Here is a 16,417-nt window from a genome sequence, read left to right as displayed (position 1 = left end):
ATTAATCATCTTGTTTGGTTATTTAGTTGTTGCTCCGTAAGTTTTTTTATGTCGAGCACGACCAATTAAGTTGATTACTTTTGTGATTAGTTTGATTGTGTATTTCGATTAGATTAATTATGGGTTCTATTGTGATTAATCTAATTGTATATTTTGAGTCTCCATAAGTTCACTTATGTTGAGCATTTTTCGATTAAATTAATCATAGGTTCTCTCGTGGTTAGTTTAATTGAATATTTTAGATTCAAATTCATACTTGTATGTGATTTGTTATGTCCAAAGAAATCCTTCTTTTCCTTCAAAATTAAGGTCGCTCTTGTTGTTCTCTCGGGAATGACATTTTATGGGGGAGAGTTCTTTTGAACTTGCGCTTAATTGCCAAATCTTTGTGGGGAGTGCGGTTGTGGAATATTTTAGGGGTTATCTTGTATCTTTACAAACTCCTTGATCAATGCATTTAGCTTAGGCTTTATGATTGCATCTAAATAAGATGATATATTTTTGCTTTCTTTTGGTCAAGAAATGTCTCTTTCGGAAATTTCATTAGGATCCCGTTCTTGTACCTTTGCCAACTTTATTGACAAAAAGGGGGAGAATTAATATGTAGTTCACACTACAAATACATATAGTTTTCGGATCATTATGTAAGGGGGAGTGGTTTCCATGTGAGATGGAGTATTGACTAAGGGGCAGTGATACATATCACCATAGTATTGTTGTTGAAGTTGTGATATAATTGGACTTTGAAGCTGTGTAATGATACTATGACATTGTATAACAATGATTGAGGACTATTGTTTTCTTGTTGTTATAGCTACGGATTTTCAACAACGATGATACTAAAATTACAACCTTTGGGATCATTGGAGTACTTGGAAGTGACGAAGATTTCGAGTAATGCTGAAGATTAGGCATGTGGAATAGGAGCTACAAAAGTTAATTTATTTAGTTTTTGTATTCCATATGTATTAATAGTTTTGCCACTAAAATTGACAAAGGGGGAGATTGTTAGAGCATTGCTCGATCGAACTCGCATGTGTTGCTATCTCAATCATGTTTGTCAATGTTAGTGATCAAAACTATAAGTCTTGATTTCTAGACTATATAACTAAAGGTCTCAGACTAGGATAGAAAGTGTAGTTGAGATCAAGACTCCATGCCAATCATCATACAAGACGAAGGACTACTCAAGGAACTGGTGGATCTTCATCGACTAAAAGGTATGTGGAGACTTGAACTTATATGTCACTCAAAAGTCTATCTACTCTATCTCCTACTCTTGAGACAAAAGTCGTTTTGATATATAGACTTTCCATTATACACATTTGCTATTTCGAGCCGAGTGTAACTCGCCTATCTATTTCTCGAAATATGTGTTGGTAAGCTTTCTCTTTAGCCAAATTTATCTTTACCTAGTGACGAATGTCATGTTATGTTTCAATCAATTTGGAAATTGCTCTGACGAAAAATGGTCTGTGAATAACGGCTATATAACGTCCTTTGAGAATGTTTCAATGATTGAAATGAGAGTTTAGATTACATACCCATTGGTAGGATATAAGCATTGTTGTGGAAACACATATATGTATAAGCCCTTATTCCTTGAGCCAAAGTTTGCGAACTTTGTTGATCAAGAGAAACAGAATGTGGCGTGAGCCAAGTCCGCGAACTGGCGGAAGTTCTCGACCAGAGAATTTCTGCTGGAGTTTGTGAACTCCTTCCGTGAGCTTAAGTCCGCAAACCCAGTCCGCGAACTTGAGCAGGTTATATCTAAAATCGGTTGTTCTTGAACTCATGTTTATATAAACTAAGGAATGCTTTTGCAAACCGTGGCTATAAAGTTCATGAACCGATTCGAGTGAATCAAACCGTTTTTTGCTTCGACTGTGTCTTGTGTAGTTACATAAGATCTAAGCAATTGAAAAACTCTCTAACTAGTTCATTTGAGTCATTTGGGCTAGTTATGGTGAAAAAGAATATGGTTGATATGAAAGTGATCATATGGCTAACCATTTGGTTAACTATTGTTGAACCAACAAATGTTAATGTTTGGGAACGGTTATATAAACCCAAAATTGGACATTTCATTTGTGTATAACAAGCTAAGGTTTCGATCCAACGGTTGAGAAATATTAGCTTGAATCTAATCAGGTTTTCATCTAACGGTGAATATTGAATGCTTTGTTACCAAGCTAACATTGATTGCAAACCCTGATTTGAAAGACTATATAAGGGAGAACTCTAGCAACTGGGAAACATAATCCCCACACCTTGCGTGTGATACTAGTTGCATAAGCTAGAGTCGATTCTACTTTAACCTTTGGTTTCTTCTTCTAAACCAGCTTAACGACTTAAAGACTTCATTGGGATTGTGAAGCCAGACCAATACTACTTTTCTTGTAGTTGTGTGATCTGATCTTGCATCTTCTATCGTACAGTACAATTGTAATAATTGGCTTGAGATTTATATCTCCGATAGGAAAGATAGAAAAGTAATCACAAACACTTCGTCTCATCGTTTGTGATTCCACAATATTTTTTTCGCTGCGTCGGTTAGGATTATTGTGAGGTGATTGATAATACTAGGTTGTTCTTCGAGAATATAGGTCTGGTTTATCAATTGGTTCTTGTTCACCTTGATTTATCAAAAGACGGAACAAAACTCGTAGGTATATTCGTGGGAGACGGATTTATCTATTACCGTAGACTTTTCTGTGTCATACAGATTTGTTTATTAAAGTCTTTGACTTTAGGTCGTAGCAACTCTTTGTTGTGGGTGAGATCAACTAAGGGAATCAAGTACGTAGCATCCTGCTGGTATCAGAGGCGTAGGGGCATAACTTTACCTTGGATCAGTGTGAGATTGATTGGGGTTCAACTACAGTCCAGAGCAAATTTAGTTTGGAGTAGGCTAGTGTCTGTAGCGGCTTAATACATTGTGTGTTCAATCTGGACTAGGTCCCGGGGTTTTATGCATTTGCAGTTTCCTCGTTAACAAAATTCTGGTGTCTGTGTTATTTCTTTTCCGCATTATATTTTGTTATATAATTGAAATATCACAGGTTGTGAGTTGTTCAATCAATTAGAATATCTGACCTTTTGGTTGGTTATTTAAATTGATTGACACTTGGATATTGGTCTTTGGTACCATCCAAGTTATCTCTCTAGTATTTGATAAAGACTCGCATATTTCTATTTGCTTGAGTATATATCAAATCGAGAGATTGAGAAATAAACTATTTGATATAGTTTTTATCTAGATTGAGTCTGACTGTCTAGTTGATTCTCTAGAAAGTATATTGGAGCTTGTCCATACAGATTGCTAAGAAAAATATTGGGTGTGGTTGTTGTACCCCCACTTTTTCAAAATTAATCATGGGTTTTATTGTGGTTAGTTTATTTGAGATTTTTGGATACAAAATCATTTCCTTTATGATTTTTGGTGTCCAAATAAATCCTTCTTTTCTTGTGAAAGTAAGGTCTCTCTTGTTGTTCTTTCGGGAATGACATTTTATGGGGGAGAGTTCTTAATTTAACTAGTGCTTAATTGCCAAATCTTTGTGGGGAGTGCGGCTGTGGAATATTATAGGGGTTATATTGTATCTTTATAAACTCCTTGATGAATGCATTTAGCTTCGGGTATACGATGGCATCTAAAAAGTTTATATGTGCGTTCTTTCGGTCATGAAATGTCTCTATGGAAATTTCATTAGGATCCCACTAGTTTTCGTACCTTTGCCAATTTTATTGACAAAAAAGGGGAGAATTAGTGTGTAGTTCACACTACAAATACATATGGTTTTAGGATCATTATGAAAGGGGGAGTGGTTTCCATGTGAGATGGAGTATTGACTAAGGGGGAGTGATACATATCACCATAGTATTGTTGTCGAAGTTGTGATACAATTGAACTTTGATGTTGTGTAATAATACTATGACATTGTGTAATAATGATTGAGAACTCTTGTTTTCTCATTGTTTAGCTACGGATTTTCAACAACGATGATGCTAAACTTACAACCTTTTGAATCATTGGAGTACTTGGAAGTGACGAAGATTTCGAGTAATGTTGAAGAACCAAAGAGATCATCCATGTGGAAGAGAAGCTACAAAAGTTTATTTATTTATTTTGTATTCCATATGTATTGATAGTTTTGTCACTAAAATTGACAAAGGGGGATATTGTTAGAGCACTGCTCGGTCGAACTCGCAAGCGTTGCTATATCAAGCTTGTTGTCAAGTTTAGTTGCCAAAACTATAAGTCTTGGTTTCTAGTATACCATTAGCTAAGTCTCGGACTAGGATAGAAAGTGTAGTTGAGCTCTAGACTCCATGGCGATCATCATACAAAGACGAAGAACTACTCAAGGAACTAGTGGAACTTCATTGACTAAAAGGTATGTGGAGACTTGAATTTATCTATCACTCAAAAATCTATCTACTCTATCTCCTATCTTGAGACGAAAGTCGTATTGCTATATAGACTATGATTATACACATTTGCTATTTCGAGCCGAGTTTATCTCGCTTATCTATTTATCGAAATATGTGTTGGTAATCTTTCGCTTTGGCCAAGTTCATCTTTACTAGTGACGAAAGTCATATTAGTTTCAATTACTTGAAAATCGCTTTGACGAAAAATAGCTTGTGAACAACAACTATATAACGTCCTTTAAGAATGTTTCAATGATTGAAATGAGAGTTTAGAATATAACCTTGAAAGGATATAAACATTGTGTGATAACTCATACGTGTGTAAGTCCTTATTCCTTGAACCAAAGTATGCGTACTTTGCTGCTCAGGAAAACCAGAACTGAAGTCCGCGTACCAGTATGCGCACTGTCGGAAGTTCACATCCCGTGAATTTATGCTGGAGTTTGTGAACTGAAAACAAACTTATTCCGGGTACTTAAGTTCACGTACCTGTGTGCGTACTTAAATGGGTTAGTTTCTAAAAACGATTATTCGTGAACTTAAACTTATATAAACTAAGAAATGCATACTCGCAAACCGTGGCTATAAAGTTCATGAATTGATTCGAGTGAATCAAATCGTTTTTGCTTCAATTTTGTCTTGTATACTTCTATGAGATCTAAGCAATTGAACAACTCTCTAACTAGTTCTGTTGAGTCATTTGAACTAGTTATGGTTAAGATGAATATGGTTGATATGAAATTGCTCATATGGCTAACCATTTGGTTAACTACTGTTGAACCAACTAAGTGTACATGTTTGGGTACGGTTACACAAACATAAATAAATGCGCATTTCATTTGTGTGTAACAAGCTAAGTTCGATCTAACGGTTGAAATATATTAGCTTGAATCTAATCAGGTTTTCATCTAACGGTGAATATTGAATGCTTTGTTAGTAAGCTAACATTGATTGCAAACCCTGATTTGAAAGACTATATAAAGGAGAACTCTAGCAACTGGGAAACCTAATCCCAACACCTTTTGTGTGATACTAGTTGTATTAGCTATAGTCGATTCTCCTTTAACCTTAGGTTTCTATCGAGACCCTGTAGGTTAATGACTTGAACACTTCATTGGGATTGTGAATCCAGACCCAACTATTTTCTCTGTAGTTGCGTGATCTGATCTTGTAGTATCTATTGTGTTTGAGTACAATCGTAAGATTGGATTGAGATTGATTTCTCCGATAGGAAAGATATAAAAGAAGTCACAAACATCTTCGTCTCATCGTTTGTGATTCCGCAATATCTTCTTTCGCTAGTAGATAAGATTATTGTGAGGTGATTGATAATTCTAGGCTGTTCTTCGGGAATATAAGTCCGGGTTATCAATTGGTTCATGTTCACCTTGATTTATCAAAAGACAGAATAAAAACTTGTAGGTATTTCTATGGGAGACATATTTATCTATTACCATAGACTTTTCTGTGTGATACAAATTTGTTTATTAAATTCTTCGACTTTGGGTCGTAGCAACTCTTAGTTGTGGGTGAGATCAACTAAGGGAATCAAGTGCGTAGTATCCTGCTGGGATCAGAGACGTAAGGAGAGAAACTGTACCTTGGATCAGTGTGAGATTGATTGGGTTTCAACTACAGTCCAGACCGAAGTTAGTTTGTAATAGGCTAGTGTCTGTAGCGGGTTAATACAGTGTGTGTTCAATCTGGACTAGGTCCCGGGGTTTTTCTGCATTTGCGGTTTCCTCGTTAACAAAACTTCTGGTGTCTGTGTTATTTCTTTTCCGTATTATATTTGGTTATATAATTTAAATATCATAGGTTGTGCGTTGAATCGATCAATTGGGAAATCCAACCTTTGGTTGTTGATTGAAATTGATTGATTCTTGAACACTGGTCTTTGGTACCGTTCAAGTGATTTCTCTTGTATTCAATTAGACTCGCAAATTTCTATTTGCTTGAGTAAGTACTGAATCGAGAAAGTGACATATAACTCTTTGATATACTTTGATTAAGATTGAGTCTGACTGTCTAGTTGATTCTCTTAAAAGTATATTGGAGTTTGTCCATACAGATTGCTATGTGAAATATTGGGTGTGGTTGTTAGACCCCCGCTTTTTCAAAAACCTTATGTTATAAGTACCAGAAAGATTTACAAGTTTCATGAACTTGAATAACAACTTTCTGATGTGTCTAATGAGATCAAGTTTTTTGAACAAAAAGATGGCATCTCTCTTTAGAACTCGAAAGATTCTGGATGACAATAAAAAAGGTTCAAGAAGTAGCTGACTTTTCTAAAAGATAAAGCATGTTTAATAAATCTTTCAAATCACTGTAAAAGGAGTTGGGATCTTTATGAGTATTTGATGAGACACACCTTAGAAAAACTATCAACTCCCAAGGTTAATAAGACTGTAATGGTTGAGACACCCGAAACTCTTAGCTCAAGATTTTTTGAAAAACAAATACACAAGTTTGATCTTCAACTTATGTGTATTTCTTCCTTAATCTCTGTATGAAATCTGTATTTTTCTTTTAACAACCTGCTTCACTACAAGAAATCTTTCACAAATAGAAGAAATCAGTAAAAGAATATTGCTGTTAATTTTCCTTTACTGTAATTTCTGCAATGACAAATAGTAAAAGAGAAAAACTTTCAATCTTATTCAATGGTATTTGCTTTGACATACTTGTGATTATATTAAGGTTTTGTCCATGCAGTTGTCAGATGAAAAATTTGTTGGTGTACTTGGTACCCTTTCTTTTTCAGCAATCTCACCTAACATATCAAAATTGATTGTTTTGAACCTTTTGGTGGAAAAAATGAAGAGTAGAATGCTTAATTGGACATGAGCCAAATTGAACATGACACGAAAATCTGCAACGATTAAGAATTTAACGAAATCTTTGCAGGTCTACCAAATGTTTTGCTTTACAATACTAATTAAGAATTGTAACAACATTACAAAGCTTCAAAGAGACTATTGATTGAGCAAACAAAAAAAGGTTTAATTGCGAATGTAAGGAAGTTGTTTATCATAAAAAACTGTAATTAAGTTTGCGAATCATTAGAGGAGGAGGATTAAGAATCTAAAACATAAAAAAAAAAATCAAACTTAGGTATGATAGATAAGATGGTCTAGAGACCAAAAGAAAATCCTGGCTCTTTATGTGCCTCCACCGACAAAGAAAAATATTACTCGAATAACGATATTAAATAATAGTTGGATCCGGATGAAATGAATGTTAAGCATTGAACAGATAAAATGGGATGTTTTCAGGAGATAAAGAATGATGTAACCATCGAAATATGGGATGATCTATGGATAACATGCATAAAACCACCAATCCACGGGCACACTATTGAAACTAAGGGTCTTATAAAGTCAATAATTTGATTACCCATAATAAGACCTCGGATTTAAGCAAACTTATTGAATGTTTTGATAATCAAGTAATAAAAAAAAACATGTCTCCTGAAGAGAGGAAAGACACACCCCACTGGAATCCAAATGAAAGGGGTACCTTTTTTTTGTTAAATCCTCATATAATCATCTTAACCCAAGTGATGACATAAATCAAAACTGGAAGAATATTTGATCAGTAAAAAAATTCATCTGGAAAGTTGCACATTCTGTACTGCCCAATAGTACGAAGATAACATATATGGTCCCAGATATAAATACAACCTTCAATCTATGTGGTGATGACCAAGGATCTCTAACTCATATATTTATGAAATGTAATTATGCGACCTAGGTTTAAATGCATCTCAACTCCGATACGCAGCCTCTAACTAATAAAATCATCGATTTTTATAATTATTGAGTGATTGTTTTGAGAATAATAAGAAAAGAAAATATGTGATAGAGTGGCAGGTTTTGTGTAGTATAATTATCTGGCAAATATGAAAGGCAAGGTGTAATATGGTATTTAAAAAGTAAAACCAGAATAGTACAATCACAACAGAAAATATAGTTAAATTTATAAATAACCATATATAGTGGTCGACCAAATCGGGCTATAATGTAATGCAGTCCTTTTACTATAATCCTCTGAATGGTGAAGTTATGAGAGTAACAACATATGAGTTGGACAGACAGACGAGATATATGGAATTGAAAATCATTATTACTCTAACTATAATGACATTTGTCTCTAGTGCTGGCTTTGCACTAACTCTGCGTGATTATATAGGAAATATCAAACAAGCATGAGGTTTCCATGCATATTGTACAAGCAGGGAACACCTAGAGACTGAAAAGGCAGATCGACTTTTCAATGGGAAACAAAATGGAGTGGACACAATATCGCTTGCAAAAGTGACTCAAAAAAAACTCACATGTTGCTGATATGAAGGTACACAAAGGCATGGGTGAAAAGGAACATGTGAACCATGTTGGTTAAAAAGACCAAAATCAACAATTCCTGGGTGAAAAGGACATTTAGATTTTGATACTGTTTAAATTGACAAAAATGTAAAAATAGTCAGGATGTAAACAGTTTCATCCTACCCATTTTCAAATACTTTTTCTTATTTTTAATTTACATTATGATGTATCCAGTTTCATCCTTGCTATTTTTTAAGTTTAAGTCAGGATGAATCCAGTTTCATCCTTGCTATTTTTTTGGTGTCCATTTCACCCATAATAATTTTTACTCGTCCATTTGAACCATGTTTTAAAAATATTTGACCCATTTTCCGTTTTAGAAATCAAGCTTTTGTTGTAAAAACGGGAGTGTAAATATAATTAGGGCAACAAAACCAGCTGCTTTTTGTAATAAGTATGTAAATTTTATGGGCAACCTTAACCTACCTAAACATCCAAAGATGAAACTATGATGTAATGATTCACCATAATTCTCCTTATGCAGCAATCGGTTCTTTCTTAGAGTGGTACGAGAAAAACTTCTTTCAATAAAAATAAAGTAAAATATGATTTGAAGTCCTCTAATAAGTCTAGTCAGAGCATGGGCTATGGGTAAGACTAGCTTCTTCATTATGAAGGAGCACTTGATTAATGGAAGGAGTGATCCCAATATGAGGAATGAGGAAAACAAGACTAGACGAGAGACTGTCTCATGTCCAAGGAAAGAAAATTATGCTATATGGAGACAGTTTAAATATTTTTGTATAACTTTTGCCAACCAAAGTCTCGACCCATTAAGTAATGAGCGCCTCGTATCACGCACCTTGATTGGTTGGTAGAGTGTTTTAGAGAGAAAACGCGAAAAGGTAGGTTATGATACGATCACCCCATGTGCATTAACGCGTTCCTTACAAGAAATCATGCAAAGAAGAATATTTGTGGAACAAATAATTAAAGAGTACTTTCTTATTTTAATCTCTCAGCAAAAAAAAACTTTCTGTTTATTCTGCATTTCTTTTCAACTATAGCACGTTCTACTGAACCTCTATTATCACTTGGTTAAGCTGACCACCACTTACATATACATTCATCATAAGAAAAAGTCAAACAGTAGAGAATAATTGTGCCCAAAAGACAGGATTATCTAGGGAATTCGGTACACCGGCTAACAAATGTCAATATCCTTTGGTGGAGGTGGAGGACAATAATACCATTTTCCTTGTAAATAAAGAAAGACCAGCGTCGATCATGGTGGCGGACGGCGCGGCTTATGTGAGCACCAAAGGCGCTCGGTTTTGATTTTGTTAGATCGGATGATGAAAGTGATTAAGACTTAAGGATGGAGACGTTGAGTTCATTAGTAGGTACCGATAAGTCTTCGGCTTATGGAACATATCATTCGCAATTTTCAACTGCTGGGTAGTAAAATAGCACTATGGTCAGCCATTTCTTAGCTATAATCCGAGTGTTTTTTTTTTAATAATAAAAGGAAATTATATTAGAAGCCATGGAAAGTTGAATACAGAAATATCACAGGCTTTTACAAGTGCATCTATTACATTACGTTTCAGGCTGTTATGATGTGGATTACTGTTACAAAAAAAACCTTTTTTTACATCTTGTCCACTTTGTCAGATTATCAGCTTATTTATTTAGGATTCTCTTTAGAGCAAATCCTATGGGTAGTGTCATTCTTTCATTTGAAGGAGTGAACTATCAATTTGCTCTAATTAGAAACTGTTATGGGTAGTTTTTACCCCACTTCCACCCCCAACACGTTCATACACTCGTTCGCATGAACGAGTGGTCGGTAGTGTACACTAGACGGGGGAGTGTCCCCCGTCTGAGAAAAAAAAGCTATACGGGTATATTAATTTTTTTTTTTGGGTTGGATGGGGGACAATCCCCTGTCTATAATACTTTTCGCTATCTCACGGGGGTTGTCCCCCGCGAATGCTTGAAAATCAGTTTTTAAAAACAAAATTTTCCCTCCAACCATTATTTTATTACTAAATTTGGAAAAAAAATCCTAAACGGGAGATGATTACCCGTGTAATGTACCCTTTCTATTGGACGAGTACTCTTTCATATGAAAGAGATAGTCCTCATTTGGGGACCACCATAGGATTCGCTCTTACATACACTACTTTACTTCTAACCATAGTTCCCAAAAGAACCTTCACATCAGATAGAATATATTTAGCTCTCAAATCATAACTTTTGAAGGTTTACCCACCAAGAAATTGTAACATTTTTGCAGTCACTTTGCACCTGAATATCATGTCGTTGAAACTCTTCTCCCCATTCCAACGCTCCTTTTACTGCGAGCGCTTCTCCACATTCTGAATTGGTAGTGAAACCTGCAAGAATCTTTATGTCAGAAATACTATTATTTGTCCACCAAACTAAACCAATGCCAAATTCCCACGTATTTTCATCAAAAGAAACATCAACATGTATACTTCTTTGGGTGTTTCTGCTGGTCATAACCATTTGATTAGTTCCACCAGAAATGTACCCATTCTTTTTAACCAGATGCAATTTATCTTTTTTCAAAAATGACCCCCAATCATTTATCTCATTTTTAATGGAAAGAAAACACTCTACTAGATTTGGTTTTACTCCTCGATAAACTACTGAGTTTCTGTAATCCCATAATTTCCAACAAATAATACTAAAAATTTCCTTCCACTCTTTAAAAGGAGATGATAACCAAGATTTAAACCATTCAAGAAATCCCATGTTACTTCCTGGCATTTGAAAACCTAAACCAAACCAAACAACTTTTGTAAAACTACACTCAATGAAAAGATGCTTAGAGGTTCCAGGAATATCAGCAGAACATAAGATACAATAATGAACTAGGTTTTCGTCTAAATGGTGACATACTAAAATTAAGTTCCCATCAAGTTGTTTTTTGATAAAGTATATCGGATCTTCTAGCCAAGCTAAGAGGAAAAAAAAAAGAAAAAAATCAAGTTCTACGGTGTTTGGATTTATAGTGAGGTGAATTAGGTTTTCGTCTAAATGGTGACATACGGAAATTGAGTTCCCATCAAGTTGTTTTTTGATCAAGTATATCGGATCCTCTAGCCAAGCTAAGAGGAAAAAAAGAGAAGAAAATCAAGTTCTGCGGTGTTTGGATTCATAGTGAGGTGAACTAGGTTTTCGTCTAAATGGTGACATGCAGAAATTGAATTCCCATCAAGATGTTTTTTGATCAAGTATATCGGATCCTCTATGTACGAATAAAGGAAAATATAAATTACTAACAAATAAATAAAAATTTAAAAAAGTTTCTGTAAAAAAATGGACGGATACTCAATCCGTTTGGGTACTGCATGAAAACTTAATGTCCACAAGCCAAGCCTTGGCTATCCGATGCTGCATATTTTTGGCACCCATTAGTCGAAGCTTGGGTATAATCTGCAATCTAGAGACCTTTTTTGTTTTGCCATAATAGTTACTCTTGGATATGACCTAGCAAAGCCAGAAATACCCCTCCATACGCTTGCTATGACAAAGTTTTTTTTTTCCAGCAATAATAAAGAAAAAGTTTTGGTAACGAATATATTTTAAAGGCTTGATCACAGTCGGAGGGTGTCCAAGATAATGTGTCATTCATGGAAACAATATAATGCGGAAAAGGATAAACAAAATATTGCGGAAAAAGAAATAACACAGACACCGGAAATTTTGTTAACGAGAAAACTGCAAAGGCAGAAAATCCCAGGGACCTAGTCCGGATTGAACACCAAACTGTATTAAGCCGCTACAGACACTAGCCTACTACCAATTAACTTCAGACTGTAATGCAGTTGAGACCGAATTAAACCCTTACATTAATTCAGTTACAGTCGCGCTCCTTCTGCCTCTTGAATCCCAATAGGACTCCGTGCAATTGATTTCCTTAGCTGACGTCCTTTACATCCTATGAATTGTTTCAACTTAATTTAAGACTTAAAACCAATCTGCCTCCCACAGATAATCCTATATGGTGATTTCCTTTTTGATCTTAGATCAAGGTGGGACTGGAAATCGATAGCAATAGACAAAGTCTATCTAACTTCAAAATCCAGACTTATGCTTCCCTAAGAGCAACCTAGATTATTATTAACCTCACAAGTATTAAACCTGTGGAATCCCAAATTCTGAGACGAATAAAACTTTGCAATTTTTATCTATCTTGTTTGAGTGAGTAGCTCAACAATCAAACTAGATCAGGATACACGAAACTATCAAGATAAAAGATAGTTGGACCTAGCTTCACGAATCCCTATGAAGTCTTTGTAGTCGCTAAAAGGGTTTTAGGAAGAGGACGACTCTAGTTTATAACTAGGACACACAAGAGTAGTGTCGGGATTCAAAGATCCCAGTTGCTTGAGGTTCCCCTTATATAGACTTTCAAAGCATAGGTTGCTTTGGGTTTAAGTTAAGATAGCTTTGGAACCAAGCAAACAATATCCACTGTTAGATGAATCTTTGAAATGTGGTTGACATATCAAGCTATACACTCTGGTTAGGATGAAATGTAACCGAACCGTGTACAAAGACATTGTTCATGGACGGTTAGCTGAAACTAGCCGATTGAACTACAAGCTTAATCATTTTCATAAAACACTTAAGACTTTAAGTTTGAGTCACAACCATAGGTTATAATGTGATCAATCATGTTTATATAGTGTTTTTAGAGATTTATTCAAATGCTAATTATCTCACAGAAATAATTTTATGTGCATCTGAAAATATTCGACAGGGCAAGTACGTGTACTCAACCTTGTTCGTGACTATACTTGTCATGGTACATGTACCGGGTATGTGTATCCTTAAGACAAATATAAGTTCCGGAACTTACAGAACTTTTCAGATTTGCGTACCGGGTATGGATACCACACCGATTTCATAACTAAAGGTTCTTTTTTCGGTATGCATACTAGGTATGCGTGCGATTCCAAGTTCACCAGTTCACAGACTTTTTGTGGTATGGATATTAGATATGCGTAACACTAAGTCACTGTCGACATATAGCTACTCCGGTACGTGTACTGAGTACATGCCGGACCTATAACAGTTTTCCCAGTTTGTGAAACTGGTATGCATACTATCATGTATCCAGATTTACAATGGTTCTATATTTCTCTCTAAATCAATTCGAAACATTCCCAAATAATATCAATGACACATATCATTGTTCCAGGCTATTTTCGATTCATAATTTTGAATCACAATTTAGATTATGAACAATAAATTGTTCCTAACCGAAATTCATCAAGTATGAACAAATGTTCATTAGGCTTAGTCATATATATTTCGAGAACTAATTACCAAGATAAACTTGACTCGAAATTCTTGATAGGATTATGATAGTCTAATTAGTCATGCGACAACGTCACATAGATAGAAGGATGAATATAATTTGAGAAATGGGCGGTTGAGTCTTCACTTACCTTTTGTTGAAGAAGTTCTCCAAAAGATTTGGTTGATCTCGACTTCAAATGGTAGAACGCAGTGATGTCCGATTCTCAACTACATACTTCTATCCTAATTAATATGAGACTTAAATAATTGTAGACTATAAATCAAGATATAGTTTTGACAACTAAATTTGACGACAAGTTTGATATAGCAACACTTGTGAGTTCGATCGAGCAATGCTCTAACAATAATGGATAACTTAAACAAGAGTGATTGAAATTTCGAACCCATTAGACATGTATTAATTATTGATTTTAAACCTCTTTTATGTTATTGTATTTTTTTTATCTCTAGTCTGGCAGAGGTTTTCTTTGTTTTTTCTCTGGTTGCCCCTCGGGCTGAATGAGTTTTTTGTGTCTAATTTTTATTATCGAGTTTTCGTGGTTGAAAAAAAAAAAAGAGAAAAAGTTAACTAAACCTATTTCATTGTCTCACTAGTCATAACGATGATATAAAAAGATATTAAAGTCTGAATTAATTAGTTGAATAATTAATGGATCATTATCTTTGCTTTTCTAACATAAACTTGTGTGGAACTTGGGAAAACTTATGTTAACATGCGTTTTCTATCCCTTAATCAGTCAGTATCGGTCGAAATACAACTGATACCCGGAAATTCATACTACCTCCGTCCATAATTAGATGATCTAGTTAAAATTTACTAGTAAATTTAGAAATGATTTATCTCTCAAACTATGCAACAGATTTTCGTAAACTTTGTATCATCGGAAAACATTTTAAAACACCTATCTAATGAATATAAATATGACTATCAAATTTTACATATTTCTTATAATAATACTAATCTATCAATCCACTTATTTATGGTATAGGTCATCTAATTAGGGACGGAGGGAGTATAAAATAAAAATCTTTGATTAGTGTCAAATAAATATAGATATGTATCGTTGGATGTGACATCGTATCGGAAGATACAGAAAACAGAATAACATGTTGCTGCTCCCAGAGCTTATCTAGCCTCTTTTACCTTATCCACCGAGTTATTCCATCAAGTATTTTTGTTGTTTGCACACTAGATGATTATTCTATAGACTATCATCTTGTTTGTTTGCAGCTGACTCGGCGTCGGGATCTGAGTCAACCTATGACTCGGACCGAGTCAGCAGTCAGACAGTTTGTTTTGCATTTTGAGTCAGATCTGACTCGACCTATGACTCAGACATAACCCCTGACTCGGACCCATTTGAGTCAGGTAACAAAATACCCCTGACTCACGGGACCAAACCACTGACTCACGTTTTTTGAGTCAGATGAGTCAGATCTGACTCAAAACAAACATATTGAGTCAGATCCAGATGAGTCAGGTGATTTCACTCAGATCCAGACGACTCAGATGAGACAGGAGTAAACAAACATAGTGTATGTGATAATACCAAAACCCTTGAGCTTATCAAACAAGCTATAGTTCATTCATACAATTTTATTTGTTAGTTAGTATCCAAAAGCAAAGTTATGAATGAAAATATTATGTGAAGAATCTGGTTAAAATACCAAAATAATTGATATCATTTTCTTTTTTCATTTTTATAATAATTCTAGATCCAATAGACCCATAAAAGTCGACCCAGCACCTCTGATTTGGAATGGCAGTTCCAAGGATAGTGCTTTCGAAAATACACCCGTAGGGTAGAGGTGTAGGGGTCAGATTCGAGCTCCCCACCTCAAGTATTGAAAGGTGATTTGACTTTGACTATTTAAAGGAAAGTTAAAATGTGTATATATTTTCTTTATAACGAGAATAGAACCGCTTTAGTTGCTTCAGAAAATCTTCATACCTAACAAAAAAAAAAAAAAACCGGAAACTGTGAATAGCTTGAGAATGCCAATTTCTTCGTTATTTTAGTTGTAATTCTTACGATGAAACTGTTGTGCATGCTCTTGTGTTGTGTCCTTAGATAAGTAGAGTTCAGTTTACTTTTCTTTGTACATTTTGTAAAAAAAAATTTGATTGGTCGGTAGAAAAAGATTCGTTGAAAAAGAGGTACTTAAGGGATATCTCAACCCAATAAATATAACCGACACAATAAAAAAGGGATCGTGTTTTGAAACGATCATCCAAAGAAGAGACCAAAGAAAAAAGAACCAAGTGATATTAATAAAAAGACATATACCAAACGTCT

The sequence above is a fragment of the Papaver somniferum genome, chromosome 1, assembly GCF_003573695.1.
Source record: "Papaver somniferum cultivar HN1 chromosome 1, ASM357369v1, whole genome shotgun sequence".
Lineage (NCBI taxonomy): Eukaryota > Viridiplantae > Streptophyta > Magnoliopsida > Ranunculales > Papaveraceae > Papaver > Papaver somniferum.
This window is presented reverse-complemented; position numbering follows the sequence as displayed.